Source organism: Acanthopagrus latus, chromosome 17 (genome assembly GCF_904848185.1).
Source record: "Acanthopagrus latus isolate v.2019 chromosome 17, fAcaLat1.1, whole genome shotgun sequence".
NCBI classification, from domain to species: Eukaryota; Metazoa; Chordata; class Actinopteri; order Spariformes; family Sparidae; genus Acanthopagrus; species Acanthopagrus latus.
This window is the reverse complement of record NC_051055.1, coordinates 30,305,103-30,313,405: the sequence shown is the minus strand read 5'-3', so window position 1 is coordinate 30,313,405 and position 8,303 is coordinate 30,305,103.

Here is an 8,303-nt window from a genome sequence, read left to right as displayed (position 1 = left end):
TCTTCTTCTTCTTCTTCTTCTTCTTCTTCTTCACCACCACCTTCTAACAACTGACTCATTGTTGGCTGAACTGTTTCACAGGCTATGTTTTGTGTATATATAGATATATATATACACACACACACACATATACATATTTCAGTAACAGTCACTGTCTGCTGCTGTGTTTTTATAACGACTGTGTGTTGACAGATATTCTCGGATCATCACATGACGTCCGGTTCTGACAGTCCAGCCCTCTGTAGGGCCCAGAACCCTGAGACCACACGAACACTTCAGCGTGTAATTAACTCGACCCGTGTTATTATTTCTGCCATGAAACAACGTCTGTGGAACTAATTTTCCAATCTGCAGACACAGGAGGGAAGCTTCAGTCCAGATGAATCCATAACAGTCTGTTGTGTGACGGCAGCATCAACAGAACCCTCTAACAAAGAGCTCGATTCAAATCAAGAAGGTTTTAAAGCACAGTTTAATTTGGCCTTCACGTCGAGCGCGATCCGTCTCAGTCGTCGAGGCTAAAAACACTGAAAACACAATGAAAGGGAGTGTCGGCTGTAATTGGACGACGAATGGACTCAGACGAGACGATAAATCAATTTATACAATCCTGAAATGTCGAAATGATGAAAGGAGAAATAAGATAGAAGTTTAAACGGTAGAGATGAAGAGATCCACAGATTGACATAAACCAAGAGTGTCCAAATACAAATACAAGAGAGAACGCAACAGTTTAAACAGCCACAGCTGAACAGAGTACACTCCGCTGTTCTGTTTGCAATTTCACACGTTTAGCTGAAGCTTTTACAGAGCGCAGACAACATCATCTGCAGCATCACCGAAATTACAGGTGATGATGTGAGAGTGAAAGAAAAAGAGGCAGTAAATAAAAGAAACATGATGAAAGTAAAGAGCAAGTGAGGAGGCTGTGATCGCAATAACAACACATCTGGAGAGTGACCGGCTGGGAACTGGTTTTAAAACGTAGAAACAAACAAAAAAATACTTCAAACTACATTAAACGTTGCAGAATTAACTATTAGCACTTCCTGTTAGCAGCGAACCTGTGGATGTACAAACAACTATCAGTGGATCACTGTGATACTGAGGAAAACTCAAAAACGTGATTTTTCTAAGGCAAGTTCTGCACAAGTAAGAAGCATCTTTTTTTGGGGGGGCGGATTTCTAAGCAGATGTATTTGCCCCTGACAACTGTCATGAATGCAAATTCCAGGTTTGTGACACAATGTGTCGGATTTAATTTAACGTCATGTGCAAACTGCAAACGAAACCTGACACGTTATCACAATGTTACGTCTGAAACACTAACGTCCTGACAGAAACCGCATCGAACTGTGGCATAAAAAGGACCCAAACTAACTGTGAAACTAAAAACAAGCTTCTGTCTCTCTGTGACTCTTCACCAGATTCCCTCCGTCATGACTACCCCACCCATCCACACACCTGTTGCCACCTCACATCTAATCTGGCTCACCTGTTTCCACTCACTCATCAATCCTGCAGATACTCAGGCGACCCAGCCTGCCTGCCCACTGATCTCCAGGTAAGCTTTCTTTAATAAATCACTGAAGCTGTATCCTCCTATATTCAGGTGATGAAGAGGTGGAGAGTCATTGTTCACTGTGTGCTGCCATACTGGCAACGTGAATCTTGTACGAGTTTGGACTCGGATGACCGTTTGACCGAACTTTTCCGTGTCTGAGCTGTATCATAAATACAAAGGCGGCTAATCAGGGATGTGTGAAAGTAATCAGGACAATCACAAGGGAGGGGAAACAAGACAAAGACAGGAATTAGCGGAACATTACACATGAGGATGATCAGGGTTTGAGTTACGTGGGAGCCAGTCGGCGCCGAGTTCCCCTGAAAGCAGCACCAGCAGCAATATCCCAGACTCCCTTACAAATCAAGTGATTTTAAGAGTTGTTGCATCATGAGGAGAAACTTGATCAACTTTACGAAACAGCTATGGTGAATCTGAACTCTTTGGTGCCTTCTTGTGAATTCAGCTCTAAGTGCAGAACGTGGCCAGACTCCCTTTGAAAAATCGCTCAATTTAGAAACGTGTTGCGTTTGTTTATTAAACACATCTGTTTGTTGTAATGACGCAGGTTTAGCCCTGTATCGATTAATGTCAGCCGCTGTCTTTGCTGTTGCCATTTGCTGCCTCATTTATCTTCTTATTTATCAAGGTTGTTATTTTAGAGACTCCGCTCAAACCCTGAGGATGAACCTTACAAAATAAGAGCTCTGTGTCTGTCTGCAGCCTTTTATTTAGCCTTTCTCACTTCTTAGCTTCTTCAGTCCGCATCAGACATCAGAGACAAAACCAGAAAACATTTTCTCCATAAAATATGATCCAGTTTCACCAGAGACCAGTGATGGATGTGGGTGATGCTAACCTTTTGCTGAAGTGGCATCGTGCAGAAGCAAACGATGGAGGGCAGTGTGACTGTGACAGACGCCGTTCATCCCATCATAGGTCAGTGTGACATTAAAATGAATGTGAAGTTGTCATTTTGTTTCACGGTGAATCAGTGACATCACGTCGCTTCATAAACCTGAAGAGAAAAGAAACAAACAGCAGAAACATTTGCATGATTAAAATCTGCATGTCCAGGTTGATTAAACCTGCTCGGACTTCTTCGTCGCTCGCTGATTTATTTCTGCGGTCAGTAAACGTCCAACATGCAGGGACCACAAACGCCTCGTACAACAAGGTCGGTCCTCGACCTCCATCCCACTGATGAGTCACCGTCCGCCCTCAGACGCTGCAGCCGACACTGAGAGGATGCATTAGTCAACATTAACGGCACACTGGCCGCTAATGACTGACACTGACAGGAGGTTTAATGGACCTGTGTGTGTGTGTGTGTGTCTGTGTGTCTGTGTGTGTGTCTGTGTGTTTTGAATTATTGTGAGATATTTTAGAAAAGTTACAGACCTGCGAGTTTAAACAACACAAATTCTGTGACATGACAAAAGAGAAGAGAAAACTTAATATGATATATTAAATACAAAATGACTGCAGACATGTTTACATTAAATGTCAAGCAGATCTTAAGTGGACTTTGTGAACGCTGGTCAGAGGATGACGCGGTGTAGGCTACGTAGCTACGTAGCTACGTAGCTACGTAAGTAAACAGCAGCTTGAGGTCGACAAACCAAAATGGAGTGAACTGAAACACGCAGACATTTTATCTGTGAGTTGGAGGAACTTTTTATCTTGTTTGTTAGTTGATGTTGATGTCTGATTAGAATCATGAGAAACTGATGATGTCTGATGTGACTGTATTCTTAAATTGAGGCATTTGGAGAACAAGCTGCCTTATAAACGTCATCATAGTTCCTTATTTCCTTTTTTAAAACTCTATTTGCTCGTGTCAAACGTGCTGAATTGGAAAAACAGCCTGTACAAAAAGAAAATTTTATAAAAAGTCTCTCATTGGCTCCATGATGCATCAGTCGTATGGAGGCTGGCGTGTGATTGGCTCAGAGGAGAGGAGGAAGAGGAGAGAGAGGGTTCACCTGACTGTCACCTGTCTACAGAGCCACTTGTTGGCTGTTGCAGGCCACAGGGCGGGCATAGAAACTCCTAGCTGGCTGGATGAGGAGTCGATTAATAGAATTTATTGTACAGACAAAACAGAAAAGCATCCATCATCATCGTTATTCCGTCACCGTTTGGAAGAAGAGAAGACAGATTTTGTTGGATCTCCACGAGTGAAACACGTCAGATGAGAAACAGTTTACATGAGCTGAGTGACAAGAACCAGAGCTCTGTAACGCTGCAGGGTAAAGACTGTTTCTCCCTCGAAATTGGAAAGAACTTAAGGAGCGTGTTTTGAGTTTTTGCAATGCAAAGCTAATCAGCCGCTGATGGTGGACAGACTGAGACGAGACAAGAGACTCTTTGCCATCAGAGCTGATGAAGCACGAGCAGGTCGTTACGTAACGGAGAAGTTTTACAGTCTTAAGCTCCCTCGAGGCACGTTGACTCTTTGTTTCCATCACTGTGCTTCTATTATTCAACACGGTCTGTTTGACACTTACTGAAAATTAAAAGGACGATTGATCCCAGAACAGTTTGAGGAAACAACAGCGACACCTCGTTTGTTTCTTTTTAGAGTCAGCTGAAAAAGATTTCAACATTCAGAGACACGTTTTCTCTTCTGTCCTGTCTCCTTCTCACTGAGCTGTCAACTTATTATCCATGATTGTGACCAATTAAATCTGCTTTTAAGCTAAATTTTTCATAGTTTTGTCCATTCTGGGCGATAAGTAGCTTAAAAAGCAACAGTTTTAATTGGAGCCTGATAGTCGAGCGAAGCTTCAGCTGACACAGACGTCAACATAATTGGTCCGATAAGGTTCTCGCCTGCTGCTCGCCTTTGATTCTGCAGCGTCTGTGACACTCAGGATTATCCTCACTCTTTGAAATAATCACGCTGTGACGCACGGAGCTACAATCACTGGTGTGAATATCGACGGTCCGACCTGAGCAGGGCAGCGAGGCAGAAAAGTTTGTTTTAAACGGTCGGAGCAGGAGGATCGTTTATCCTGCAGGGAACAGAACCGTCTGCAGCAGCTGTCACCAACTAATCTGTCTCATGATCCCAATTAATGACACGCGTTCGGACATAAAATGGAAATGCTCGAGTTAAATACAGATAACTGGAGTTTGTACTTGCAGTGTTTGAGTTAAATTGCATGACAGCTGCTGCGACAGTAGCGACACAGCAGCAAACACTGTGGTTCGTTCCAGAAGAAGAAAACATGCTTTTTAAAAATCAGACCACATTCAGAAACGTACTGCAGGAAAACTAATGAATGCACGTCTGAGTAGGGACTAAAAACAGAGGAAAACACAGACAGGAAACACTAAACTTGATGAGATGGAAGATAAATTAGAGCTGATTTGTTGCCACGGAGACCAACCTCTCCTCTTATCATCGGCATGCGGAGCCGTCGACTCATTTATCTCCATTTACTGAGCCGACAAATCATAAAAAAGCTCCTGAGAGGGCTGTGAAGCAGGACACCTGCAGAACCACGAGACGGAACCTCCAGCACTGGACCCAGATGGACCTCGACCCTCACAGCGATTCCCTGAACGCCTCTCGGATACGTCTTGTTTAGATTTTTAACCGAACTTGACCGTCTCAGTGGATCACGTCTCAGAAGGTGTTTGCCTGAAAAATGACTGAAGCTGTTAATGGTGGATTTTAAGTTCTTACTGTAGTTGCGGCTCTTTTTGCCAAACGATGCTCCCTCCTATCTCTCTGCGACCCGGTTGTCAGGATACACGTTGGCATCGTGTGTGTCTGTAAGCCACAGATGTTTCTTTAGGTCCATGCTGTGGTTGTGTTCTGGTTCGGTTTCAGCACAGAGGTAACTGGGCTTTTTCCTGTGGGCACAATACAGCCTGTGACATCTCCAATAGATCGATACGATGCAGCACGTTAATGCAACTACAGGTGAAACTATGACGAAAGAGGCACTTTTAAGATTTACTGTACTGTCATTTTTGGGTCAAACTCATTTTCAGTGGGAGCGCTACGGACACTGTTACGATAGCATGAAACTTTGCTGGTAGCATCACCAGGGTCTCTACACATGAACACCAGCACTGACAACATTGTCTGTGTACACAGAGTTACTAAAAAGAAAGTTTTTGAACAGCTCATGTTAGCAGCAGCTTGTTCCGCTCGCCGCCGTCCTGCCAGTGGAGAGTCGATCTCAGAATGAGACGTAACCTGGAGGACAGTTAAGGTGGAACGCTCCTGAAGCTTAGTTCCATATAAATGCAGGACAATTTGTTGTTTTGTGGTTAGAGAAAAACAATATTGACCTTGAAGTTGAAAAAGGAGCCTCATGTAAGAAACAATACTAAAATCAAAAGCCGGTAAAGTCACGTGAGATCTGGTGTGGATAGTTGTTGCTGGGAGACAGAAGTTCCACCTTAACTGTCCTCCAGGTTACGTCTCATTCTGAGATCGACACGTGGAACAAGCTGCTGCTAACATGAGCTGTTCAAAAACTCTTTTTAGTGACTCTGTGTACACAAACAATGTTGTCAGTGCTGGTGTTGATGTGTAGAGACCCTGGTGATGCTACCAGCACAGTGTCATGTTGTGTCCAGACTTCTTACTGTTTTAGAAACAAGTGATGGACACCTGTCAGACGTGACTCGAGTTAGGATTAATTCTTATAGGTTGGTGACATTTTCATGTTGTATAAGAGCATGTTTGTTCATGATGGTTGATATCAGCCTGATTTTTTCTTCAGTCAGTGCTTATAGAGTTTAATTTACTGAAACACTAACAGACCTTCATGTTGTCTAACTTCCAGTCGGTCCTGTGGTTTGTAGTTCAGAGCTGCAGTTGATGACTGTCGACCTCTGACCTCTCTTCATAAAGAAACAGATCCAGATGTGAATAAACTGCAGCTGATTTTAGCCCTAAAACAAAATGTGTGAAACTGCGACTGTAACTATTATTGGTTCTGTTTTAAAAGCGCCACCTCTGCGTGCAGCTCCTCCTGTCTGACCCACTTCCACACTTTCCTGAAGCCAAGTGGAAAATGTCGGTCAGGGAGCAGCTGAAGGGAAACCGTCGCTCCGCTCCGCGCTAACAACAAAACCTTTCTGTGAATAAATTAAGAGTCGCATTAACGGCACATAATGACACAGCAGAATTCAGATGAAGGTACACCTGCTCCTTTTGGCATCGTGTTTGTAATTCTTTTTTTTTTTTTTTACATATTCATATTTTCTCCCTGATTTGTTCACACTCGGGGGCGTTTGTGTGATGAATAATTACAGCTGAATATGAAAACAGGAGCAGGTTAATGAGCTGCAGCAGGGTCGTGGAATCAGCCCAGCAGGGAGACGGTTCGCTGGAAGTTAAGGAGTGAAAGCTGGAGTAGTTCTGACCTCCAGGGTTCAGACTCTCTCCACACGTTTGCAGCTCTAAAGTGATTTGGACTGCAGCTCCCCACAGAAGAAGCTTCAGCGCTCAGCGGATCGATACGCCCTCTCACAGGAGCAGCGATATCTCCCAGAAGGCTGCAATCCATTTTCTCTTTATTTCAGTGTTTCTAGCTCGTCTGTGCAGAGAGAAGAGCGCAGACTCTCATCGAATCGATTTTAATGAAACACTTTACAAGTGGACGAAACACTTTGAAGCCAAATGTTTTAATTATTACATTTTAACTCTTGACTTTAATTCTACATTCACACAAAAATGGAAATGCTGATGGAAAACAAGACATTTAATTTTTTTGCGTCACACTGACTGACTGACTGACTGACTGACTGACTGACTGACTGACTGACTGACTGACTGACTGGGTTTTTAATGTAGAAAAAATTAACAAACAAACAACTAATTCCACTAAAACTTTACAACTCCGAGTTAACTATCATCACTTCCTGTTAGCAGTGAACCTGTGGATGTTCAGACAACTATCACTGGATCACTGTGATACTGAAGAGAACTTAAAAACATGATTTTCCAAGGCAAGTTCTGCACATGTGTATGAGGATCGAGGTTTCAGGATTTCTGAACATATTTGTGGAGTTCTCCTCTCCTCCTCCTGAGGATATAAAGTCCTCCTCTCCTCCTCCTGAGGATATAAAGTCCTCCTCTCCTCCTCCTGATGATATAAAGTCCTCCTCTCCTCCTCCTGATGATATAAAGTCCTCCTCTCCTCCTCCTGATGATATAAAGTCCTCCTCTCCTCCATCCTGATGATACAAAGTCCTCCTCTCCTCTTCCTGAGGATATAAAGTCCTCCTCTCCTCCGTCCACGTGACACTTGAAGCAGCTACAGTGAAGATTTCTTCTAAAAAAGAGGTTTATTGAAACTCTGGGACATTTCGTGACGTTGCTGCCGTGAGCGCCTGTTAAAATGACGGACTGTTCTATTGAATTCAGCCTCTCAGATATTTCCAGGGTGTCCTGTGACTTTGTGGTTCTGCAGCTCAGCCCGTCTGTATGTTCACACTTCCTACAGAACGTCATATCACGTTCACATCACACACGCCGACCTTCCTGTCAGGAGGCGGAGGAGGAGGTCGCTGTTTGAGACGGCGTTTCAACACTCGGCGACGACAAACCTCTGGACATTATAAATGAAGCCGGGCCGTGTTTGTGGTGACAGAACCGGGATCTTCTCCTGACCCGAACACAGGAGGGTTTTCTGCCTGAATTTATCCGGAGCATCGCTGTCGCAGCGCAAAGTTAAAAACTGACCCGTAAGAAACGTGAAGTTATCTGTGG